The sequence below is a fragment of the Larus michahellis genome, chromosome 2 (assembly GCF_964199755.1).
Source record: "Larus michahellis chromosome 2, bLarMic1.1, whole genome shotgun sequence".
Taxonomy (NCBI): Eukaryota; Metazoa; Chordata; class Aves; order Charadriiformes; family Laridae; genus Larus; species Larus michahellis.
Window position 1 is genome coordinate 158,094,396 of NC_133897.1, and position 27,827 is coordinate 158,122,222.

Consider the following 27,827-nt stretch of genomic DNA (forward strand, 5'->3'; position numbering starts at 1 on the left):
GTGGCTCCAACACTCTTATCCCATAAAAATGAAGAGCACTCAAAAATGCTCTGTCTGGGTGCTCTGCAGTTTCTTTTGCCCCAGAAATGCCAGAAGTAGCCTCGAGGGATAGTGAAAAACTGAAAGGAAAGTGTTGCAGCTTTTTGAAAAATACCGATTGCAGTTTGGAGTGGCAGCTAAAATCTTACTACTGCACACACCCGGCGGTGTAAGGTGCCTGCGTGCTCGTTATATAAAGCAGCTATAAAACCATGGTAGAGTGAACCAACGAAGAGAGGGAGCACGTTAGACTCCAGGACTGCAAGCTCCAACATGTTCCCAGCCCAGCGAGGCAGCTTGCTGAACAAGGGATATTCAAAGTTTCAGTCTTCTCAGCACCCTCCTTGCAGTTGTTTCAAATGAAAGACTTGTCACGATTTTTAAGCCGTGAGACATTCGCTATTTATGGAGGCTCCCTCTCCCTCTATCCTGACCCGGCGTGGCCTTAGAAAGTGACAGGCTCAGCGTTAAGTGGACCCTTACTATTCTGTGCCTCTGCCCCACTCATGCCAACTGAGTTCGTTGCATTAAAAATAGCTCTCTGAGAAAGATATAACAGATAACATTTGACATCTGCACCCCCAAATTTCCTTGCCATCAAAATTTCTAAAATTTTGCCTAAAAGAGCCTGCTAAAGTCTCCTTTCTTCAGCGCTGAGTTCTTAGGGGTTGAGTAACTGGAACTCAGAGCTGAGAGTTGCCTCAAGCCTGTACTATAACAGCAGGTAAGTAAACAAACATTAAAAGAAAGAGTCTGAGAGGGAGGAAAAAAGGTCTGGGTGTTCCTGTATGACTGCTAATGTCAACTATCAGCTACTGACTTGAACTATTATGCCGTACTCTTTCAACCAGAGCATATTAGAGAGACTGCTTATATTGACATTGTCACCCAACTTTAATTCCCCCGTCACGCTCAGCAACACCAAAGCTCAGCATCCCACAGGAGTGAGTCTTAGAAGAACGTGGTGTCCATCACTTCATTCTGGGCACAGTTCAGATTTCCGAGTGAGACTCTTTACTCAAGTGAGAATCAACTAATTCCTGAAGCATTTAAATTTTGGTTATGACCCCTCACTGCTCATCTCTTGAAAGAAAAGTGAATTTCTATATGTACAAAAGGCAGGTATTAGGTGAGTTCCTAGGTCAAAATTGGGGCACGTATAGAGTTTTAGGTGCTTTCAGGTGGATAATAGCTGAGCAGAGACTGTGAATTACCATCTGTGAGTTGGATCCCGAGGTGAACCCAGGCGTGTTCATCCTTCGGTGGTTGTGAGACAGGGCTACTTGCCATTCCTGAGGGCAAATGTTTGAGCACTGCAGAATGCAGCAACAAGGATGAGAGCAAGAGCTGAGTAGGGATTCCTGAGCCCTCTTCAGTTATTTTTGTTTTCTGTGTATCGGTATTGTTTATGATAGTTTGCAAGAGGAAGATTTTCTGACATTTCCACTGATGTCAGCTGAGCAAGGGGATAAATGGTGATTTAGGATGGAAACCAGGCAAAAATCCAGCCCTAGCTTTTTTTTTGTCCTATTTGGAAAAGAAACAGAAAACAAATTACTGGCGTCAAAAATAACTACATCCTCTTGGAACGTCAGCACAGCATACTGAGTTAAATTCCCCCAGGTATAATACATTAAAGTAAGTACTGATTTGCTTATCAAAACAAAGAATGAGTATGCACACGCCAGGGGTGGGGTGCTGAGTGGTGAAGGTGTCTTGCTGTGGAATGGAAACTCTGAGTTTGAATCTTGCAGCAAGCTCATGCCAAAGGCCACTCTCTTCTTCTCTCCAGCTGTTCCTGGTCTTGCAGGGTAGGAAAGATCAAACAAGTCAGATGCTGCGCTAGTCACATAGTTCCACTGACTCTTCTTGATGTACATTAACATTTCTAGCCTGCACTGTATAGAGGCTTGAGACCTTTGTCATGGAGGCTGACGTAACATGAATAAAATGGCTTCGAATTGCCCAGAGCTGTAGTGTCCCTCCTTCTTGTAGCGTGAAGTCTGTCCTGTTTGTGCCTGGCACACATGGATCTCAAGCTCTTGCTTTTTCTTGTCACAGACTCGTTCTATAGTCACATACTACTTCTTTTTTAATTTTCTCTGCTTCTGCTCCTGTGCCTGGCCATGGCGAAACGCAGACCAAACACAGAGCTGTGAGCGGCCACCTGGGGAGAAATCACTGGAAGTTTAAAGCAGAGAAACCTGTGCTCCCTAATCCCTGTTGGATTTCTGCACGTGTGGCACTTGCAACATAGGCCGTTCCCCAATATACCGAAGCTTCATAAAATTCCATAGAACGGAATTTTACAGGATGAAATGGTAGTCCTCTGTGTAGCGATTCCTTGTGCCCAGGCCTGGGCCATTGCTACTTGCCACGTACTACAGACCTCTCTGATATTTTGTTCTGATCACAGATAATTCAATGAGTTGGTGTTATAACAGTCCCCACTTTCTACTTCACCACTGACCCAGTTTGGTGATTACAACACTACTGAGTCCCTCTTGGGTTTGGCAATAGATGTCATGTGCTTGAGTGATGAGTAGCTCCAGCTGCTGTGTTTCACTTTATTTATTTAACGTGAACTCATGTGAATTCAATAACATCTAATCTACCGAGCGCTGAATGAATCATGCAGAACAGTTTGTAAAAATCCTGGATATAGCTTCAGAGTACGCAAGCTATTTTCCTGGAAGAAGTTGCATAGAATTTCATTAGCTGCATGAATCTGGTAGGAAGCTCTTCATGTATGATGTATTGTTTCTCTGGGATTTTTAATGTGTTGTGAAAGTCTGCTGATGCAATGCTTGTCCTTTAATTTGACATTATAAAAAAAGAAAGTTATTTTTATCCTGAATGGTTTTATTTGGAAAATATTATCACCAACTTATTATTCTTGTATAGCATCTTCAGATGATTTTATGTTGCTGAACACTTCTATGAATATACTCTGACATCAGAGCTTATATATTCAGCCTTTGCAGGATGAGTTACAGATGCCCTGGGAGAATCCTTCAGAGGATAGAGGTGGCTCATGGAAAAATATCTCATCCTCCACAACATGAGTTTGCCTTAATAGAGACCATAGAGAACTCGGAGCGAGAAAAGTAACGAGTGTAATTCAAAGATTTTTATGGCTCAGGACAGGACAAGATGTATTGGACAATGGTCCATTGCCTACACTGTGTTGTAGATGTTCAGCAGTGACCACCCACAGTAAAAATAATTTTGTTGGTTTGTTTTTCCTGATGATTCAGGGTTCAGGGCTGTTCTTCTTTCTAGTTGTTCTTTAGCTCTGATTTTATTTTAATTTTTTTCTGCAAAATCCCTCACAGAGACACCCCTTCTTCTCTAACAGATGGGAAGGGCGCTGAAGGTCTTAAATGTCTTCTTGTCAAGCCTTTGCTTGGAAAGTCGCTCTTGATTCCAAGACTTCCTTGGAGCCCGAGTAGCCAAGACCATTTTTTTCTTCTCCATGAAAGCTGCGTTCATCAAAGTTGCAGAGAACCACAAATTGCCTTTCAAATGGGAGCACTGACACAACTATCCTTTCCCTTCTGCTCCCTCCTTGGGACCTGCAACAAGTGCAAGCTGCTGTTTAGCAAAGCCGGATTTCAAAAGCCAGTGTAGGGTGACAATGTTGGGTTGCATCATGGTGTGGGTCATCTTTTCTGGATTGCTTTAGATGTTTGAACTAAAAAAACCCAGGCTGAAACAATAGCCAGGGCTGTGTTGTTATTTTTGGGAAGCACTGTGCTGGAAATCATTTCTCCCACTGACCAAGCAGCATCCAAGACAGCTATTTTAAAAGCCATTCTTCTGACTTTCACCCAGAAGCTCAGTAGCAACCAGTCAGCAGTGCCAGACTGCACATATTTCTACTAATATTGTCCCCGAGAAACGGCTGAAAAGTGTCTGTAGATTTCACAAGCCAGGTACTCTTATTTTTTAAGAGGATTGTGAGAGACTGATAATCCCTCAAATAATCAACATTAAGGCTATAGGACAGTTTATCCTTTGGCTGCACAGTGTAGTACATGTTTCCATATTTGGTTGGGCAGGTTTTGCCATTTAAAAAAAAAAGAAAAGTCATTTTTAGAAGTGGCAGGGAAGGAATCAATTCCTACCTAAAGTAACAAGGGGTGTTTTGTCAATAACAATACTTTTTAAATAGCCAAGGAACATAGACAGGACCGTCAGGGACAAAGCTTGTCTGCAAGGTACCAGACTGGAAAGTCTGCACATTAGTGCTAGCTACTATGTCAGCTTTCAAACAGTTTCTGCCATAAATGTTTAATTTAGTTTTTTCTTCGATTACATTCTTGCATGGATAGACAGGGAAAAAATGTCAGACTTGTAACACATTTTGACGTGGAAATTTCCTTGGGACAAAAATCTTGCAGGAGGCCTCTCTGGAGCAAGTGTCTTCAGTAACTAACTAACCTGACAGGTTTTTAAAGAATTAATGATTTCATGAACCCATTTTTCTGAGGTTGGCTTTTGGTATTTTGTTGGGATGTCTAATGTATTTTTTTCTTCCAAATACCCTAGGTTTAAAAACAGAGAAATGTAAAATTTTAAATTATATTTCAGGGTACTTTACAGATATTATGTCCTTACAGTTTAGAGATACTGTGTCCTTGTTGATGAGGAAATGAAAGGCACAGGGCAAGTGGCTACTAAGGAATGGGAAGTTACTAACGTAGTAGGATACAGAATATCAGCCAAGCTTTAAGTTGAACACCTCTCTCTATACCAGACTCTTCTAGAAAATGTAGAGGCTCTCATGAATTTTGAATATCCAATAGCTCTTCCAAAAGACCTCTACAAACCCTGTAATGATTTATATTTTCCAAGTGCACATCTGTAACTTATGCCGCATATCCAAGTTTCAATCTGTCACGCTGTAAGGTGAGAACTGTGTGACACTGAAAGCAGCCTGTTCTGTAGCAGTGAAAGGTTCATCCCTATTGATGCTTTTTGGTCCAGTCAAGCACAAGGACAGGCTGAAAATTCACAGAAACACCTGGAAGAGCAATGACATTACATCTTGCCTCCAGCTTTTCTTTTGCTGTGGAGCACAGAAAGCTCTTCTTATATTCTGGTTTCTCCAAAAAAAAAAGCAGCTATCATCTCTCACCTTTGCCAATAACATAGAATCATGGAATCTTCATGGTTGGAAAAGACCTTTGAAATCATCGAGTCCGACGATACACACACACAAAACCCCCTACAATCTCTGTCACTAGAGCATGCCCTGAAGCGCCACATCCAGACGTTTCTTAAACACCTCTGGGATGGTGACTCAACCACCTCCCTGGGTAGGCTGTTCCAGTGCCTGACCACTCTTTCAGTAAAGTAATTCCTCCTAATATCTAACCTAAACCTCCCCTGCCGCAACTTCAGACCATTTCCTCTGGTCCTGTCATTATTCACCTGGGAGAAGAGGCCAACACCCACCTCTCTACAGCCGCCTTTCAGGTAGTTGTAGAGGGCAATGAGGTCTCCCCTCAGCCTCCTCTTCTCCAAACTAAACATGCCCAGCTCCCTCAACCTCTCCTCATATGATCTGGTCTCCAGACCCTTCACCAGCCTGGTAGCTCTCCTCTGGACATGCTCCAGCACTTCCATGTCCCTCTTGTACAGAGGGGCCCAGAACTGAACACAGTGCTCGAGGTGAGGCCTCACCAGTGCCGAGTACAGAGGCACGATCACTTCCCTGCTCCTGCTGGCCACCTGCTATGCAGTATAGACAAACTGAACTGCTGTTGCTTCGGTTCAGGTGGTCCCCAACCATTCCTACTTCACTGTTCAGAAACAAAATCACCCTTGCTCCAAAAAATGTCATTCTGGGTGATAAGGGGCATTGAGAAACAATAGAAATTAAGATAGTCATAAATGGAAGGACTTTGAAAGTCATAGAGTCATAGAATGGTAGAATAGTTTGCGTTGGAAGGGATTTTTAAAGGTCATCTAGTCCAACCCCCCTGCCATCAGCAAGGAAATAGAATCATAGAATCATAGAATGGTTTGGGTTAGAAGGGACCTTAAAGATCATCTAGTTCCAACCCCCTGCCATGGGCAGGGACACCTCCCACTAGACCAGGTTGCTCAAAGCCCCATCCAGCCTGGCCTTGAACACTTCCAGGGATGGGGCATCCACAGCTTCTCTGGGCAACCTGTGCCAGTGTCTCACCACCCTCACAGTAAAGAATTTCCTACTTATATACAGTTTGAATCTACCCTCTTTTAGTTCAAAACCAGTATCCCTTGTCCTATCAGTGCCAAAAAGTTTGTCCCCATCTTTTTTATGACCCCCCTTTAAGTACTGAAAGGCTGCAATAAGGTAGCCTTCTCTTCTCTTCTCCAGTCTGAACAACCCCAGCCCTCTCGATCTGTCCTCGCAGGAGAGGTGCTCCAGTGCTCTGATTATTTTTGTGTTCCTCTTCTGGACCCACTCCAAGAGGTCGATGTCTTTCCTGTGTTGCAAGCTTCAGAGCTGGACACAGTACTCCAGGTGGGGTCCCACCAGAATGAAGTAGAGGGGCAGAATCACTTCCCTCGACCTGCTGGCCGCACTGTTGTTGATGCAGCTTTCTGGGCTGCAAGCATACATTACTGTCATGTCCAGCTTTTCATTCACCAGTACCCTCAAGTCCTTCTCACAGGGCTGCTCTCAAGTCCTTCATCCTCCAGCCTGTATTAATACCGGGGGTTGCCCTGACCCAGATGCAGGACCCTGTACTTGGCCTTGCTGAACCTCCTGGGGTTCACATGGACCCACTTCTCGATTTTGTCCAGATCCCTCTGGATGACATTCCTTCCCTCACGTGTGTCAACCGCACCACTCAGCTTGATGTCATCCGCAAACTTGCTGAGGGTGCACTCAATCCCACTGTTTATGTCATTGGTGACAATATTAGGCAGTACTGGCCCCAATACAGACCCCTGAGGGACACCGCTTGTCACTGATCTCCACCTGGACATTGAGCCATTGACCACTACCGTCTGGATGTGAACATCCAACCAATTCCCCATCCACCAAACAGTCCACCCATCAAATCCATATCTCTAGAATTTAGAGAAGGATATTGTGGGGGACTGTGTGAAAGGTCTTAGAGAAGTCCAGATAGATGACATCTGTAGCTCTTCCCTTGTCCACTGATGTAGTCCTTCCATCATAGAAGGCCACTAGGTTGGTCAGGCAGGACTTGTCCTTGGTGAAGCCATGCTGGCTGTCTTGAATTAAGTCCCTGTCCTCCATGTGCCTCAGCATAGCTTCTAGGAGGATCATATCCATCCTTCTGCTAAACTCATATCATCTTTTTTTGACATGCGCTCTTTAATCCACCTTTAAACAGAGATGTTCAAGGAGATTACATAGCTTTCTTGTTTCACTCTCTCTAAACTCTTGGATAAAATGAAATATCAAAGAAATTCAATAATTCGGACCCTGCAGATTCCAGCTATGCTTCTCCCTGGTGTTCTGGGGATATCTTCCACATGTTATAATTTTTCTGCTCAACGCCAGGTTTGCTTCCATTTTCTACTCAAAGCAGCACGACAGACTTTCAAAGCACCTAGTTAAAATGATAGTTCATGAGGACAGCCATACTCCATGAAGACAATTCAGCTATGTAAGCCTAATTTAGTGCACACAGAACTGGAAACTTTTTGCCTGAAGGAGCTGGGGGTAGAACTTCATCCTACAACATGGTGAAAAAACAGAATCTGGACCTTCTTATGATTGCTCCTTGAAGAATTCTATTCATATCAAATTTTGGACATAGACAGAAAAAAGGAAGGCCTGATTTAATATTTTCTCATAACTGAATTTTGTGCTCAAGAGAGAAGTATAGAGAGGAAAGAGAAAAAAAATCTCAACTAGTACGCCATCAGGCTTGTTGTACACATTTCAGTGAATAAAACAATGACCACTACAGAAATCAATGAGGAATGACCACTGCAGAAAAAGCAGACTAGCCTTAAAGCTGAGCTTTTGTGTGGTTTGAGCCACCTCACTTTGCTTCACAAGTGAGACACACTACAAGTATATATGGCCAGCTACCATTGCTCAGCTAATGACTGATAATCTTTAAACAATAAAGCAATAAATCAGTTGTTTTCATGCATTACTTTTTCCCTTTTCCCAAGCCATTGACATAGACAGGGTCCAGTCAGGAAAGGCCAGACATGGAGAAAAGAGATATTGAATTAACTTCTCAGCTGTGGTTTTTTTTTTTTTTTCCTTGGGCAAGGTTGAAGTGCACATGTAAGGTAGATAATCTCAGTTTCCATGCTTTCTGAACTTGAATCTCCAATGCAAATAGATTTTCCTAGCAATGCATTCCAGTTGTACGTCATACAAGAGATCAGACTTTGGATCTAGCCTGGCTCTCTGGTTACACAAGTAAACATTTTTTTCTTTTTTACCTTGGTCTGTACACGTATTTCCACTGATGTGAAGCAGCAAGTTATGGCCAAATTAGGGAGAAAAAGAAGTTCTTCCAATATAGTCTATTTCAGTCAGAAGACATGGGCTTGTCACAGTTGTTCTTGTGTGAAGTTTTATGGTGTATGTGATCTAAGAGGTCATAGTCTGTAATGGTCCTTTCTAGCCTTAAAAGTTTGTGAATCCTTCCTCTACTCAGTCACTCAGTCCTTACGGGAATGTCTTCACCTCTTACTGTATGTAACAGTAAAAAAATGGATGGAATTGAATCCTTCTGTCTCAAGATGTAGATTTATATGTATATCATGTAAGATTTATGCACAAAAATCACACTCTAGATAAAATAAAGCAAAGTGTAGGCATCGATCATTTTATTCAAGCAATTGCTTATAAATTTAGTAAGCTATCTGCGTTTTTATACTTTTCAGTCTGTTCTCATTACAGACATGGCATAAGGCTTTGTAGTAAATTTGGAATTTGCTGAGTGAGAAAATGAAGATTTATACAAAGCTAAATTGAACAAATGGTGAATAATTGATTTAACTGACCTGACAGCTCACACTGTGCTTGTAAATAATACATAACTTTGTACCATACTGATAATTTAGTATTCTGTGCTTCTAGATTCCTTTTGGTAAGTTACTGCAAGGAGCAAATGATCTTTGACCACCCTAAAAAGGCAAAAATATGCTTACCAAGCATATTATGGTACCCCAGTTGTGGATTGCAATAGCGTGATACCATGCTGATCAAGCATCTTCTTAAAGACTCTCTGCCCTTTCGTCTTTTGTTTCTAAAATATTGTTGGAGAGATAACATCATTATAACTATTTCATACTATTCCGCTAGCCACCAGCTCCTGGACTCAGTGTCGCTGTAAATTTACCTAGCACCACTGCGGTAAAGAGAATCACAGTGACTTGTAACAGCAAATGCTCGTACCTATTCTGCATTTTCTTTTCTTTCAACATATATGTTTGAACTCGTAATCAAATGCATAAGCACAAGCTATTGTTAAACTGGTTCTTGAAGTACACGTACAGCCCTAAGCTGATATATATGTCTGATAGCTTCATTGCCTTGTAACTACTGTAATAACCTATATAATAAGGACGTGAAAGACAACCACTAGGATCTGGCAGCCTTCCATACCCACCTTGCAGGAGTGCAACTCGTTACAGAAAAGCACAGAGCAGCGGAGAGTTTCGGCTGTTTTGTATTAGGATCTGTGTTCTCACTGTTGAAATACATCCACTCAGAGAAGGCAAACAGCATCTCTTTAAGACAGCAGGAAACATAAGGACTTAAGATACAGTGATACTGCATCACATATGGCCGTCTGAAAGGCCTGGGAGCTGTGTGCTGTCCATGGATCCAAAAGAAGAGTTCTCAATAAATTCAGTGGGAAGCACATACTTTTCCAAGGATGGACTACAGATCTCGTTCTTGGAGTGAGCACTCGTCCATGTTACCACTTTGCTGAACCCTTTCTAATAACCTTATCTGTGGAAAGCCACTGTTAGTACATTGTGGCTGTGAGCTGAAGCACACATATAACCAAAAAATGTGACATTGCAATTCCCAGTGCAATTTTAACCCAAACTGCTGCACTTCTTTCATTTTAATACTGTATCATTTTTACGTCTTAAAGGTTTCTGTGCAGTGTGGCTGAGTTACGATAGCTGCAGAAAATTTCTGGGCTTGAGTCCAGCTGCTTTCTCTGAAAGTAGACGACACCATTCTCCTCTCTGTGAGATGATATTTGTGTAAGGATGTATCACCGCTGATGCTCATTCTGCCCTCTGACTTCTCAAATTTATCCCATCCTAGCATGTGGAAGTCCCAAAGTAGACTGCACATCTGGCATCTGCCTAGGAAAGGAGCCTGGCACTGGGTGCAGCAGAGAAGCATGGCTTTGAGGACTGGGTCCCATGAACAGGGAGATGTTGCCTGGCTGCAGCCCAGTGCTACAGCATCTCTCCTACCTGTCCCCAGGCAAATCGAGATATGACAGATGAATCATAGAACAGACAAGAGGCTGCAACGTGGTGTCACATATTTGTGTGAACCCTCGTCTGAAGAGCAGGTGGAGGGAGTTCATTGCTCAAGTCTCACATCTGGTGCTCAAGACTCAGCCCTTGCTCCCTCTTTTTTTGGTGTTCCTGGCTTGTCAGGTTTTTTCTTCCCCATTCCAGCCTTGATGAGGTTTTCCTTTAAACACCCCAAGAGGTGGGGAAGAAAATTAGGGCTAACAGAGCTAGTCAATATCTGGATTCAGTGGCATTTGGTGGTGCTGGCAATGTGATGCTGGTAGAAGATGGAGCAACTAAAATTAGAATGACCAGGTTTTTGATGAGCCAGATCACTGCAAGAGCTTTGATTCAATAGGGCTAAAGCCCAACAGACTACACCCACAAAGCAATGGATGAGGAATAGAAGGAAGAGAGAAACTCACAGAAAGGAAAACTGTAGAGGTCTGTGCTCCCTCTGTGCACCCCACAGACACCCAGCTGCAGAGCTCTGCAAACCCTCTGCTGAGCCAGACCTTCTCCCTCTGGCAACAGGTTCTCAAGGGAAAGACCATCAGAAACTAGTATCTCTTTTGCCTTTCCTTTTATCATGGTCTGGGTCAAGTCGATTGGGCAACAGACATGACAGGACCAGCTGACTTTGCAATGATGAATTTTTCATGCTGATTTCTTAGCAAAGATTAGCCAAATATTCTGGGTTTGTTGCAACAACCTTTTATTTTATGTACATACCTGACGTTCTCCAGTACGCCCCCTCGTATAAAGACTCCTTCTCTTCTCACAGTAAAATGACATTGTCTTGTTATCCCATATCCTTCCCTGTGTCTGATTTCAGGCCCGATTTTTAGGCTTTCTGCTGCAAAGGCAGTTCTTAACATGGTAGGTCCCTTCCTCCACAGTGTCATGATTGGTAGTAGCTGCTGGTAGACTCCAGCGTGAGTTGCATTGGTCTCATCCAGAGTTAGACCAGTGCGGGTAAATATCCAGGTTTGTTTCTCTAGGGTTAGGTTTTGATTTTATCTGGTAGGTTTTTATGTTTCCTGATTCCCTGTTTGCAGGCGGGAGAGAATGAACAAAGTCCAGATCCTCTGGACTCTGACCCCAGAGGAATGACTGCTTCCCCTTTATATAGAGTTTGCAGTAGCCCAATATTCCCTTCCTTCCCCAACACCAAGTATGGTGTGTGCTGTTCTAACAAAACAGATGTTTTATCTAAAAGCTTTTGAACCTTACAAATGAATCTCAAATGCATCATCTATCTGAACTAACAAAAGGAGCTAAAAGATTAGGAGAGTCCTGAAAAGGAGAATGAACCGCTTTGGTACCACTGTGAGAATGACAGGGAAAAGGATCTGATGCTATTTTAAGATCACAGAGGAAAGGGGAGAACTTGCAGTGGTTTTCTTGTCAGCTTAGAACAAAGAAACAAGAATTTAAGAGGACTAAAAAAGTCTTTTTACACTTTTAAAAATCCCTCCAGCAAAAGACCAACACATCCACTACCTTTTCTCTCTGCATACAGAGAAACTGAGGCAAACTAACAGCAACCAAAATCTTTGTCCATGGCACCACATGCAATGGTGGTAGCAGTGCTCACACTGAAAGTCTGTTTCCAGAGTCAAAAACTATATTCCCTCCCTTTGTTGTAGGTGGGGAGATTCTTGACCTGCAGACCCAGCCAAAATCTCCGTTCAGGTACTTCTGTCCTTCATATTTCCCAGAGACCTTTGTCTCTTATTTCGGTCTGATTATATTGAAATAACCTACCTGCTCCAGGCTGGGAGAAAACCATGCCTCCATTTTCCACCATGCAGGATGTTTGGGCCAAGCTGATGATCTGGATGAGTCTGCCTCCTCCAGCACAGGTATACAGCCCCCCAAATCCAGATGTTTTTGTCCACCCTTCTTCATTGAATCCCATCACTCCCTTGGAGACTGTCAGTCATCTTCTGTCTCAAAGCTCTGAGAGACGTTTCATCCAGTCTCTTCCTCTGGTGCCAACTTCCTTCAACTTATTCACTAATTCATGGGCAGGGACATGTTCCTCTCCCTCCCTGCTTGGATGGGAAGCTTCCTTGTCCCATTCTCGCTCTGGGGTCACCTCTGCTTTGAGAGTGATCTTTGTGTTGGGAAGGGCAGCAGTGAAGTACTCTCCTACTCATGGTGTAAGCCCCCATGAGTAATTTGGGGACCATTCTGTTTCACTGCACCTAAAATGCTTTCCTTCCTCACAAGACTTCCCTGGGTTTCCAGACATTTCCACTTAATTGCGGGCCTCTTCATGGGTGGGATTTTATTCTGTCGTGACAGGGTGAGATTACTTCTCAGAACTCCATTTTTCACTTGTAAATAGATGGTTTATGAATTAGTATAATTTAATATTTATACAGCATTCTGGAGGTGTCTGGTGACTTGGCAACATAAAAAAGCAACCCCTGGTTTTAAGTGTTTACAGTATGTTTTTAGATGACACTGTAAGAGACAAAAAAAAACGCCAAGACCAAGGCACAGTTTGAAGTATGAAAATACAAGAACATGGGATGTTGGATGTTCAGGTCTTCTTGGTTTTATTCTTCTTTGTAATATAGATTTGTGGTTTATAAAAAGGTATTTTAATATGCATGCATCACTTAGGAGAATAACTGGACATAAGACATGTGTCACCAAAGCAAAATAAAATAAAGCTGGCATCAGACTTTCAGAGGTTTTAGCACAACAAAGTAGCTCCTTTAGAAAGAAAAATCGAGATGTGAAGAGTAGATATGTTTCCACAGATCATACAATCCTTTTTTTTTTTTGTAAATGGTAAGCTTTTCCAAAAAATACTTTTGAGTCCTTTTTATTTGCACCAGGTTTTTTGAAGCAGTGTTACATTTCATAGCTTTACTGAAAAATCCTGAAGTGCAATACCTTTTTTTTTCCCCCCTCTGTAAATAGGAGTGGTGATTCCAGGGTTTACATGTTAATCCGACCTTCAGGCTGTAAAGAAAACATGGAAGTTTATGGGATAATCAGTAGCATTCTTGCAATGCTGAACACAATATTGCGGGAAAGGAAGAAGTGTGTTACACATAAGTGAGTGAATGAAAAAGTAAGACTGAGTCAAGTGGGAGTCTAAGTTAATCAGAGGTAAGTAATCAAGCAAAACAAGGCAAGTAAAACTAATGGCAGCTATAGAAGAGTTAGCAAAAGAGGTAGTTTTGTTGCAAAGAAGTTGAAAGGATGGGACAAACTTAGATGAGCTGCAGAATTCCTGGGGTTCGTCTGGAGATCATGTCAGAAGATATTTAGAGTGTGCAGCCAGAATGGAGCAGTGAAGAGTTCTGCATATTTTAAAATTTAAAATAAATAAGGTATTCAAAGACTTATGGGCTAGCATTGAAAACTTAATACAAATTGTGTAGAGAATATTTCCTGAAGGAGAAATCAGGGGTCATTAAAAGGTTACTTTTAACTAATGCCGCTTGATTGGTTGTTAGTGTTCAGCTTCCTCTGAAGTGACAACGCGTTAGGGTGACCGTTGCCCTCTTCCAGCAATTATTGGTTCTCTGGCAATTGCACTCAGTTTTAATCAATTAGAGTCCTGAATGGTGCTTTTCTTGGTTTCAAACAAAAGACACAACTGTTGGATCAGAGATGTCCACTTCTTTTAGGCAGCTTCCTGTTTTCTTTCAGAAAATTTTTGAAGACCGTGTCGGGTTCAGGAATGATCATGATGAATCCCTTCTCCGTTAGCATGGGATTCATTATGTGATCTGCATTCCAGCAGAAATCCATATAGTCAACAGAAAGCAAGAAGACAAGAGCTGCCATCCTGGAGCAGAGCAAAGGTTCATCTAGTATCCAGTTCCAAGTCTCCACCAAAGTGTGTGGATCGCTGTCTTAGAGAAAGGTTTAAGAATCTCGTAGCTGGGAGTTAAGGAATAATAGTTTTCCTTTTCTCCCCTCACCTCCCCTAGTAGGTCTGTTTTATATCTGTAATGCTTAGATTTTGGCTTAAACTTTGAAAAATGAGGTTGAACAACCAGGATGTATCTGTTAGAAATATTTATAGCTCTGGATATTCTTGTTATCTGTATGAATATAAATCTCATCATAACCCCACTTATTCATCTCTGGCAGGAGTTCCCAGGTTCAGGTGCATGGGTCATTAATGATGCATAAGCTATCTCAAAGACGGAACAAATGCTGGCTCAACAGCTGAATGTCCCCATGAGTAGCCTTGGATGGACATGGCAGTGCTGCACCATTAACTGTGTCAACTGGTGATCCAGGAGACTTCTTACCAGAGGCAAACACACTCCAACACTGGTTTCAGAGTACAGTTTTCACCAACAGGACCAGCCTGAAATATTCTTATTTTCCTACCATGTGTTCCTGACCCTTATTGTAGCATGGTGTCTTCTCAGCTATGATAACGCAACAGCTTCTGTAGTCGTGTTGCAAAATGGCTCTGGTAACTCCTGCAGCTTGCAGAGGAGCAGGCTTGGAAAAGCTGGATTACTTCCCCATTCCAGTTCACGGCACAGCCAAGCAAACAGTTGTGCTTGGACAACTAGATGAGACTAGATGGCTAACTTCTCCACTGCTGTTGTTTCCTGATATGAATCTCCTATTGTTTCCCTCCACTCACTCATCCATATCCATCTATTGTTGTATTTAGAGTGGGAGAGGGACTTTTCTGTTTGTGCCCATAGCAATTTGAGGACAATGGGGTCTGGTCCCCTCTTGAAACTCTGTCAAGTCTTGCATTAATAGCAGTAGCTGAAAGGTTTGCCCTAAGGCTTATTGGAAGGCCATTTGATACAAAACCAAATCCTTCCAGAAAAGTCTTTTTCCCCCCCTTAAATTTATTAACCTAAATACTGTTTTCTGTGTAAATCTCTAAGTGAAAATATATGTATATATTTTCATATGAAAAACCACTAGCTTTATAGAGTGCTAAATATAAAGTATGCAATCATAGATTAGACACATAGGAAGTAGGGCTCAAAAAAATGAAAACTCAAAAAAATGAAAACTCAAAAAAATGACAAGCACCAGAATAGTAGATCTGGCTGAACATATTCTGTCAGCATTTTTATTTGATTTCAAATTTGAAGGGGATGTTTTGTTATTAAAACAAAGATTAGTTTTGCCATTGAGGAACATTTCAAAAAACTTTGAAAGACTAATTTTAATTCAGTAACAAGGAAAGCTTTTTCATCATATGTTTCCTTACATTCAAAGACTTCTGTTGGACTTCTCCCATCAAGTTGAAGTGTGTTTTTAAAACTTAAGTGAAAAAAAGCAGAGTTTTGAAAATTCAAAGAGAAATATTTACCAATATGATGGAGTCTGCTTCCGAGATTTCTTGTGGAATGTACGAATATACAAGATAAAAGGAGCAGAGACCAACAAAGAAGTTGGGTTTGTTTCTTACCAGTTCGAGGATACATTCAGACGAGCAGTGTATAGGGTGACAGCTGTAGTTAAACAGTTTGCTACAGCTCCACAGGCGCACAGTTTCACAATGACCCACCTTCACCACCAGCCACTCGCCAAATCCAGGCTCTCTTCCCTCTATTTCTTCTGTTGGCACAAGTGTGTTTGTGGAGGTGCAGAGTCAGATGAAGTGACCTGAGTGTAAACTATTCTGACAAAGAAACATGCCATAGGAACTGGGGTAAAGAGATGAGGAATACCGTAAGAGAGGAGTTTTAAAGAGGACCCTTCCCTGAAGGACTAGGCTGTGTTTTGCCTGGCTTGATGTGACTGTGGGACTGCTATCACTGGCCCAAGTGAGAGTTTTCTTCCTGCCCCACAATAGCTTAAGCTCTTCTGCTGAGAAGTGTCTGCTCGTTAAACCACAGTGACCCAAACACTGTGACTCCGTCTATGGCTGAAATCAAGACCAAATGCATCATTTCTGGGAGTCTTGCAGGAGGAAACACGTGTCCAAATTATATGGTGCTGTGGAGCCTATATAAACTTATGAGCTTGGGCTTAAGATTTAGTAAAAATATAGTTGCTGTAACACATTTAATGCATGAGAAGCTCACAAGGCAGTGTATATTAGGGATAAAAATCAGAGAATAGGGAATTCACTTTAACTACTCCCCAGAAAAAAAAAACTTTTCCTTTTCCTTTCCTCCAGCATACCTTTCCCACCAGATTCTTCTTTGCCACTGGAGAACCACACTCCTGGGATGCGGCTCTTTTTATTTATTTTTTTTTCCCCCTGTAGTATTCATTGAAATTGATTTAGTGGTGTAAAATTTGGCAGCACCAAACTTACAAGTTCATAGCGTTTCTGGATTTAGAAAGCTGGTTGTTTAAACAGAAAAACAGAAGAAAACAAAACATCCTCAGAGGTTTAAAAACAACCTGCGACAGAGACAATCTCCAGTCTTTAGGTGTGAAAGATTCAGTAGGTAACTGCCAGGACATTCAACTTCGTGCAATGAATAGTTAAGATGCAGTGACCTGTGTTTCAGGGAAGGGAAGCCTTTAATTAGAAAATGAGTCATTAGAGAGCGTTTTATTGACACCTGGCACCAGCAGGAACACACCTGAGACTGACCTGGACACTGTGATTCTTCAAGGTGAACTGTAAAGCAGTGAAGAAATCTTTTTTGTTGCTTTACAGCACACAGGGAGGTCTTGGTACCTGCAATGTCATAACTTGTTCTTCAAAAAAAGTCTTCTGGGGAAAGCAGGACAAAGGAATGTCTAATTGAAAAATTAAAAAAATACAACCTCCAAAAACCTGATGAATTTTTGCAAGAGGAGAGGGGGCTGGAATCTAAGGTAGGGATGATCAAGATACGTCAGTATTGCTGTGACGCCAAGACAGTTCTTATGTTATCAGTAAAATATGGGAACCTCCTCCCAGCAGAGCATACAGTCAAAACGCAGTGTCACGACTGCAATATTAATTAGTGCTGCATTGTAGGAGCAGATCTGGACAGCGTGACAGGTTGCAGCAAAAACTCAGTGTCCACACCATCTGCACTTTGAGAGGTTACTTTAGACTGCCGAGAGTCTGTGGACTGAAGCACAGTACTTAAGCTGTGGATAAATTTTCCTTAGCCTTTGGTTCAAGGATGGTTTCATATCCCACACTTAGGGCTAGAAGGCACGCTCAAACACAGAAAAGTCACACAATTAAGGACTTCCTGGCTGCGTTGGTTTTCCAGTCAAGATATCTGTGGCTAAAGAGTAAGAAAAGAAAAGAAAAGAAAAGAAAAGAAAAGAAAAGAAAAGAAAAGAAAAGAAAAGAAAAGAAAAGAAAAGAAAAGAAAAGAAAAGAAAAGAAAAGAAAAGAAAAGAAAAGAAAAGAAAAGAAAAGAAAAGAAAAGAAAAGAAAGTTATTTTGATCAATAATGTATCCCTCAGTAGGATAGAAGAGGGAAGACTTTTGAGGATTGACTAAGAGGTTTCTCTCTGCTGTATGGTAGGAAATGTCTTTAAGGGACAGGGAAAACCTCTAATCTTCATACAATACCTCAGCAGGCTTACCTCGTCTCCACAGATGCCCTGTTTTTATCTCACAAAAAATCACTGGGTCAGATCCTGAAGCAATCACTGCAGATGATCACTGCAGTGATCCAAGATTCAGTCTACTGCACTTGTGCATGAAAGTGGTTTATGTTGCAGTTCATGATACCATGTAACTGCTTTTAATAATAAAAAATAAGTATTTTTATTTATTGTTTTTATTTTACTTATTTAAGGCTCAATTCTCTTTTCAGCTTTGACGGTATGCATCTAAAATGGAATTATTGTACATTTACAACCACCCTCCTGGGTCCTGAATTTGACTCGATGTGCTTGTGTAAAGAAAGTCTGACACATGCTTCTTCAAATCTCTTTTTCCTCCCTAGATAGCGTACACAGAGACAGTGTGAGAATTTCAGTGGAGCTTTTCTGTTTCGTACTGTCACGCGGGGTGGAAGCCCCTCTGTCTGCAAGCGTGGGCGTTACACAAGTGGTAAGCCCTGCATGTCTAGGATGAATAGTGTGATTGTGTGACCCTTCCTCACACATGCTAAAAGCTGAGATCAACAGTTTAATATTTAATCATGAGTTTTAATAATTTTATTATTTTCCCCCTGTGGCAATCTAGAATATATTAGGGTGAATCAGGAGCTATAGGGAAAACATCAAACAGCAAATCCGTGGGAGAGAGGCTGCATCGGGTCAATTACCAAACTGTGCTGACGTGACCACGCTGCATAGCTCAGTTTTCAGACTCAGAGTAGAAAAGGTCTCCCTTGCCATACAGCCATGCTGTTAAACCCTTAGAGGGGATTTTCCTTTACATTTTTGTTGGCTTCTGAGGGCTTTGGATCAAGCCTGTGTGCTATAGTTTACCATGTCCTGGGAAAAAAATAGAGACAGACAGTGTTAGCTTGACTGCATTGGTTGACAGTCACCTTTGCGAGACCCGGACTCTTGAAAATCAGTGAGAAGCTGCTGGCGTGACCCGCTGGTGAACTGCAGCGAAGGGGGAAGGAGCAAATATTCCAAGGAGATGAAGCAGGACATGCACTTGCTTCTGATCTGAAATAACTGCTGTACAAAGGAAAAGTGAATGTAGCCAGCATAGCCAAGCTGGTATTTCATGACCTCCTGATTGCAGAGTTCAAGATGTCTTAATTTCTTTTTCGCTGGAGGCTTCTAAGCTGGGGGAGGAGGAGTTAGCAGTGGTGAAGCAGGAGAGAGTAAATTTCCTTTCTAAAAAATATTCTTCTTCCGGTGGAAGCAGTGTATTGTTTCTTGAAATGGACAAAGTTATTTTCTAACTTCCCTGTATCCTGTCACCTGGCCCTTCCTTCCTCCTCCTGATACGGCAGTAAAATACACAAACATACAAGCTATGCATTATTTGCATCACGTCAGGATTTATACTCTGATCGAGGGTGGTGATTTATACTTGTCGGATTTTCTACAGACCACATTCCAGATGTGGAATGAATTTTACTGGCATTTATTAGTCACTAGGGGTGGCTGAGGATGGCTTCCTTTATACCCCTGACATTTATGCTGTGGTGTAGCTTCCCTTTTCCTTTCAGTGATGTTTTTCCTTTAAAAAGAGTAAAAACAAAAGGAAAACAAAAGGAAAAGAAGTACTTTGTATAGCAGCACAGACCTAATGGGACATATTATGTTTATGGAGAAGGACGTTTGGAACAGAAATCCCATTCTTCTAATACGGAAAGAAAAGAGAAAAAAAGAGAACTGATTGCCTTTATTAACAAGCTGTTGTTGATGCTTCCAAGATTTTAATCACCTTTACAAATGTTGTGGTGTCAGCATTGACTTTCTAAGCTTGTCCAACAACTGAGCTTTAAGTCAATGTGACAATAGTGAACCCTTAACTGTTCTCTTACAAATTTGGTGAAAATTTTAACTTAAGGGAAAGGTGTGAGATAAGTCTTCCTGAAAGAACAAGAACCCACATCTTGTTGGGTATTTTCTACACATAAAATATCAAAAGGTTGATTTTACGGCCAGAGCAAAAGAAACTTAGGCTTGAGGCACTCCACAAGCTGCATGACGCAAGGACCATGTTCAGGCTGCCTGTTGTGGGGAACACAAGTAACCTAAGTTCAAGAGAACAATCATGTGAAATCCAGCTTGTGTGTGGGTTTCCTGGGGCTCATGGGAAGCAGAAGAGAGCTGCTCTCTTCTTTTTGAGTGTGGTTTTTAGCCTGTGGTCTGAAAGGGTGTAAAAACCGATGGGTGCCACATATGACCCAAAATTTACAGAGCCACAGAGGGAGAACCCAGAGAAAGTGGGTGGCAGAAGGGGGAAGAACTCCAAAGAGAGGAATTCTTTTGGTAAAATCAAACAGATTTGGTAGATAGAGATGGGATTACAAAGACAACGTGCATTACTTGGAAGTTAATCCACCCACTGCTATTCCTCCCAATTTGAAATTTGATTCCCACGTTGCAGCAACTCCTGAAGTCTTGCCTGAGAAGTTCTCCTGTTTGCACAAATCTGGCATGACAGAGGCTAAGAGGTTTCTGTTGTTGGGTTGAACGCTGTGTCTGGGTTTGGTAGGGAAGGTCTAATGCAAGTTTTTCTTTCAAACTAAAATCAAACTGTATAATTCTGATATAAATTGGATGCTTGCTGACTACCAGCAGATGCTTGACTTTCTGCTTGGTTCCACTGTGCTCATACTGCCTTTCCTATACTGCCCTTCAGTGCGGAGGTGAGGTGCCACAAGCGTAATTTCCAGTAAAATAGGTAAGAGGGTTTCCATGAACATTGATCGGGGATTGGTTCTAGCTCTTGTGCCACTTACAGAGCCCAGGAACAGTGACCACAGGAGACAGGTAGATCTATTTTATGGTATAGCTTCTTTAAGAATGTACCATCAGATTAGGTGGGGTAAACCCTGTGGAAGCAGAAAACAACTCACTGAAGTTTTTCAGGGACGAACTCAGTGTGAGAGCACAGGATAAGTATAAACAAATAAGTAAGTGAAGAAGTGGCTGGAGCAGATAAGAAGAACAGCTCAGGGAGTTATTTATAAGACATGAGAAAGCAGACAGCATACGTGATGGGTTTAACTCTGATGGACCCATTAGCTACAGGCAGTACTGAGTTTAAAGAGTCCAAAATCCCTGTGACAGCTGAGATCAATGGGAATCTGTTCTCTTTGGTATTTATTAGATGAAGGTTAGGTTAATGGATTAACTTGTCAGATGAATTTGATAGTTGGTTCATATAGTAAATACTAGCCCTTACAGGAAAATATTAGTTGACTCTTTTGACCATGACCCAACACATTAAAATAGGGCAGCTTTTTGCCCTGTGTTGCTTTTGAGAAAAATAAACAAATTGTGTAAGTGGGTTTGGGAGTCTGATGCATATGTTTGTGATGTGGATGAGATTATTTCTCACGGCCAATAACCAAAACAATAACAATAAGCAAAAAAACCCAAAGCAGCTGACACTATGATTTACCCTTACAGGGATGGACTCAAAACAAGCATGTTGCCACATGGGGATTGATTCACTGATCCAAGACAAGTGTGAATCCTCGTTAACATTTCAGCAGGCGCTAGATCAAACCTCGGCTTCTCAGACACTGTGCTTCAGCTCAGCTAGGGAAGTTGCTTTTCCCATCTTAGTCTGTGGGTCGAAATCAGGGTCAGTGTCAGGCTCTCGACAAAGCAGATATCTGACTGCTGGGTACAAAAATGCTCAGGGTGCTGGTGCTTAGTTTGTGTACGTAAGGATGCGGGACAGGTAGGCTGGGGTCGTGGGAGGAATTGGGATACCTGGGGAAGGGGAAGGAAAAACAGCGCTGCTACCTCCGTGCATCTCATCACCTTAGCTGCATCCCCCAGCGCAGCCCTGCATCCCCGCTCAGCCTCTTCCCAATCACATCCACCGCCTGCAACCGGAGCAGCCACCTCTCACCCCTCTCCATTGGGGCAGCACAACTCTGTTCTGCCTCTGAAAACCCTCGAGCGGGCCTGGGTTAGAAGCCGCTGTGCTAAAATCAAGGCAGGACACTAATGTTTATCTGATGGTGCTTCTCATGCCTTTTATTTAAAATAAAAGGCCAGTGGTATGCAGTCAGTGATTAATTATTTCTTTGTTTCTGGACTAACAACCCATGTCACAAGTGTTGAGAATCCTAGTTCCATTAACAGCTGGGTCAAAGTGCCGCACATTTTAATCCTGTATGTTTTATGTATTAGCTCTATCACAGCCCGCAATGCTACATCGTGTTTGTAGCCATCTACATGCCTTATGTTTTTTTCCATATTTTTCCCCCACTGTGTGCTGTGGTAGTCAAGATAATGCTGCCTTCAAAAAATATGCTCTTGAGACGCCGAGATCTCTGCGTCCTGAAAATGAACAGAGTCACTAGTAGGGATTGACGGGGCCTTGTGCTTTTGATGTGAAAATTGCAGCAAGCCAAATGTTCTTAATCGTCCCCAGAGGACGTTTCCAAGGCAGGAAGGGCAGCAATGGCCAGTCACACTAGGAAACTACGAGGAGCAGTCAGTCAAGAGCTTGAGGGGAATTTAAAGCCTGAAAGTGAACAAACAGGAGACAACGCCTGCCTACTGCACGCTACGGCAGTGATGGCCTGCCTGCTCTCGTGGGGCTGAGGGGACACCTTATCGCTCTCCACCACTACCTGAAGGGAGGTTGTAGAGAGGTGGGGGTCAGTCTCGTGCCCCAAGTAACAGCTAATAGGACAAGAGGAAATGGCCTCAAGTTGCACCAGCGGAGGTTTAGATTGGATATTAGGAAAAATTTCTTCACTGAAAGGGTTGTCAATCACTGGAACAGACTCCCCACAGAAGTGTTTGAGTCACCATCCCTGGAGGTATTTAAAAGACATGTAGATGTGGCACTTAGGGACATGGTTTAGCGGTGGACCTGGCAGCGTTAGTTTTATGGTTGGATGTGATGATCTTAAAGGTCCTTTCCAACCTAAATGATTCTATGATTCTATGAAGCATTGCTGAGGCTCCTGAGCTGAGACTACCATCAGGAAGCTGGCCCAAAGAGCAGGAGCAAGCAAACTAATAAATTCTGCTGGGGCTTGCAGCTCTCTGCAGTGCTTCAGCGCAGTCCCATCTGCTCAGGAGATGTGATCTCCTGCGGGATATTCCCAGACCTCCCATTTTCCTCAGGTCTCCAAGCTCTTGTGTCTGTGTTTGAGCCCTTTGCTATTTGTGTAGATCACAGGGTCATGAAGACTGCTCACCCTTGTACTACCTGAAGAGTATTTTTGAAGGAAACCAAATGGGGAAGCCAGTGAAGTTTTTATTGAAATAAAAAAGAAAATAACAATACCCAAGACTGTGATATGTAAAGAAACATTAGCAGTAGCACAAAAAAGGCCACAGGAGACTGAGCTCTCCAGATGACAGGCGCAGGTCCTGGGTAGTCCTTTCTGTATCTGCTGCATAACATGGCAATAGATGTAGTTATGAAATCCTTGTTTATTACCTGCATCTCCAAGCACAGGTTGGAAGGACCCCTGTCTGCAAGGGGCTGTGCAAACACATAGACATTCCCGTACCAGGAGATTGCCGCAGTAGTGGTGCGTCTAAGCAGACAAGCAAGGCAGTGCTTTATTCACTTAGATTGCACTCCGAGTCAGCTGGCTTGTGGCATACCTTAAGTCAACTTTGTACTGCATGCTGCATTTCTTATTCTCATCAGAGGCTCCGGAGGTATAAAACACAGCCCTGCCTGTTTTCGCTAGACTTTCCCAGGCTTCCTTCAGAGAGATAAGTGGGGCCCTTGGGGTATTAGCAGAAGTAGGTAGAGTGTATTTCTCCCTTGGCATATACAGCCAGAAGCCAGCCGGCATCTGTCCTGGAGGTGAGTTAGAAAAGGATTGTGACAGAGGAAGATGCAGAGGCATGACCCAGAAGAGATGACTAATAAAAAATGACTTAAGAGCTCTTCTCCAAGGATCAAAGGTTAAGTCTAGGTCAATTGTAATAACTGCATTGCTTCACCAGTCAGGACATGTGCAGTCTCCTAGAGGAACATCTAAAGCATGTTCTCAAATGTCATTAAAGTGGCTGCCATTTGCAAAAGATTTGGCTCCCCCCAAGTTTGGCAGGTGTAGTTTTACACCAGCCTGAAGCTTCTCAGTAACAGGGTCACAGGATGATTTCTTTTCTCAAAACCTTCCCAGTGAGCAAGGAATTTTCTGTGTGTAAAGCCAAGATCACCGAGTTCCCTGCAAGCACCCTCCCCTTCAGCAGCATGCCTTGCAAAATGTGGCAAGAGAAATGGGGAAATGTTCCCACTCCCATGGCTTAGACTATTATTGCTGCTCAATAGGAGCTAAACAGTATTTATTTACTTATCCTAAAAATGGATAAAAGAGTGCAGGAATAGCAAAATGGAGGGAGAATGGATGAATAATGAAAGTAGGAGTCTGTCTGTCTGCACTATATAGAGCAGTGCTGTGGGGAGATACCCAAGCCAATGCAACATAAGCTACCCAAAGAATCAGAAGTAGGGCAGCATCCTATACAGCGAGATTTTAAACGGTAGGATCCGATTCAACTCCCAGGCATCCTTTGTTCTCTGCTGCAAAACTTGGCAATGGTGCTGCATGTTTCAGTTTCACACACTGGTTTGGGAAGTGCTGATTCAATGAGATGTTTTTCCTGCCAGTGCCTGAGCTTGCTGCCTTGCTGTAAATGGGAGTTTAGTCACAGCATTTTGCCTGACACATACCTGCCCACCCCGTTGTCATTATCCGTTTAAGTATTTCCGTCTCACACAGGGGCACACAGTAAAAATGTATTACAAAGGCTAAAAAGATTTAGTCATCATCAGCAGTTCAGTTAAGCCTACATAGTTGACTGCTCAGAAGAAATAAGATTCTTAATTGGATAGTTTTCTATTTGAAAAAGCAGTATGGCTTAATGTGGAGCTTCTCCTAATGAAACAACTGTCCAGAAGCACCCGTGGGCAGCACAGGGGGTGGTTAACTAGTCACTACAAAACCCTTCTGTCCGTCAGCTACTTACCATTATCATTTTAAGGAGACACTTTTTTTCCTGTGCAACATTGATTAGCACTATTAGACACTGCTCATTTGCACATTAATAGGAGAATATGTTTCCTTTTGGTCTGGCAGGATGATAGCCATGTGCATTTTTAAGGTGAGCTATCTGCAAGGCTATTTCTAGCGCTAGACAAAGAAGATGGGTTAATAGCTAGATGGAGCTATAGTATGGGCAATTCTTCTGGGTTCTGCTTTACACACTTATTTCTTATGCCCATTTGCCTTTGAACAACCTTTTATTCAGGAATTGTTCCAGCTGTGTTTGCGTAGTGTGTGCTAAATGCTAAGTGCAGGGTGAAGGAGAAACACTAGTTATTCTTACCGTAAGCACTACATACAGTGTGAGGAAAAGGTCTTATTCTGTTATTCCCCATGATACTAACCTGGACTGGGGACCTCACTGGAAGTGACTCTATTTCGTTGTGAAACTGTGATAATTAAAATGTCCCTTAAGCTTAATTCTTCTCACAGAAAGATTAGTCAAGACTTTTCAGACCTTTATGTGAGGAATTTTTGCTTCCATTTACTCCAGTAGAACAGTATTTGGCCAGTACTGAGTGTGTCTGATAATCTCCCTATAAATATTTGTGAGAAAGAGTCAAGAGTTGTCGGCAATTTCTTCACTATGTGCAGCATTCATGGGATTATTCCATATTTTAAAGCAAATTAAAACTTGGCTTCAGACATTAAGATGAATGATGTAGAGAACTGAGATGATCTCCAGTTTTCCTGGTTAGTTCAGGAAAAAGAAGGTATTTAGAACTTTATTTGCTAGTTGAATTAATTCAAAAAGAATATTTTGCTGTGTAAGTGAGCACCAGACCAAAGAGTGTTCATCAATTACATATAGCGTATGGTCACCACAGACACTGATAATCAGAAGTCGGCGTGTGTATTGTTTTTCCTGAACTGCATATAATTTTCTTTTTTTTTATTTTAAAATTTTATGAAGTTTTATAAATTGGCAGGGTCCTCCAGGAACATGATGTGAGAAATTATCTACTCATGGAGGAGGAAGAGCGACCATGTGTGTGTAGGAAGTAACCAAGACTAAAAAAATGAAGACAAGTAGGCCCTGTTCTTTATTCTTTTACAAAAGGAAAAAGGGTATCTAGAGATAAACTTTGGGTCTGGTTTAGCTGTATCAGTCCCAGAAGTCTTTCCTGCCTGGCAGAGGGAAGCAGGAGAAAAGCTAAAGCACTTGAAGCACATTAATTATCGGTGACCAGATTTTATGTATGTATATTTTTTATAATGGCCTTTTCCCATAATTGCTTCTGCATGTTTAAGTGCAGTACTGTTTATGATGCCTGTTATCTTGTGTAACTGCCATTTGGGAATTTTGTTTTCCCAGCCAATATCAGGTGTCGTATATTAGTAGCTCCCAAACTAGTGTGCTATAGCTCATGAGAGCTTACTGCACTCCCTATGTCATGTCCAAAACGTGCCTGCCACGTGCTTGGTATTTTCTACACATGATTGAGTTTAGGCCTGCAAATTGCAAATGGTTAATGCTGAATAAAGGCTTATCTAGCCCTCCCTCGGTGGACCTAGCTGCCTTTCTGCTTGATCAATGACATATTGTCATTGCTCTGACATCTTGCTCACTGCTTCCTGTGCCTGATCTCCACGTGCTGAGATTTTTCCGCTCTTTTTCCTTGCATGCTGCTCGGTAATGTCCAAACATCTGAATGTTTGAGTTCAGGCCATTCAGTCTCAAACAGATTGAATGGCCTGAGCCTTATGGCCACCACCTCAGACCCTCCTCACAGAAACACTGCCTGTGGTCTTGTTTGACCTCTGAGTCTCATCTGAGTGAAGCAAGGAAACACGATTATAAATTTCTGCTGGCTGGAGGGACTTGATGAGAGCTTCAAGATCCTGAGATCTTCCTGGAAACTTCTCTGCATTCTGGAAAGCTTCCTGCTAAGAATAATATGCAAAAAGCCTAATAAGTTCATTTCTTTTTTCAGTTCCACAACCTTAAAAAGAGTGTATAGGGAACTAGCGTGAATGTTTCAGCATCAGGCTGAAAGGAGATTACCTGGTATGTACAGATACCTAAGGCAGGATCTCCTATACCCAGGCCACTCCTGATAGATGTGTGTCTAATCTGTTTTAAAGACCTCCAGTACAGAGGCGTCACAGCATCCTCAGGCAATTCCTGTGCTTTGCTATTCTTATCATTAGAAAGTATTTCCTAATGTCTGACGTAAATCTTCCTTGCCACAAGCTGAGCTCATTATTCTTGTCCTGCCCACTATAACCAGAAGCTACTTCAGTAGTTGCCTGCTCTCTTCCTTTCCCACTGAATGCAGTTTTGTCCTTAGATTCTATGTAAAGATGGACAGTGACCACATTTATTGAAGTGGAACAGACATATCTACAAGTGTTCCTCAAAGCTTTACTATTTCTTGACATTAGGAACAAAGGCCATAATCTCTAGTGCTGCTGTGTTCAAAGTGCAGTTGTCTTCAGATGTACAGGGATCAGATGAGATTTTTAAGGCTAACGTAGGCATAGACAATACAGGTGGAATAGCAAACACCTTCTTATATATGACAAAAAGGTAGAATGTTCATAGAACCATAGAATCATGGAATGGTTAAAGTTGGAAGGGACCTTAAGGATCATCTAGTTCCAACCCCCCTGCCATGGGCAGGGACACCTCCCACTAGACCAGGTTGCTCAAAGCCCCATCCAACCTGGCCTTGAACACTTCCAGGGATGGGGCATCCACAACTTCTC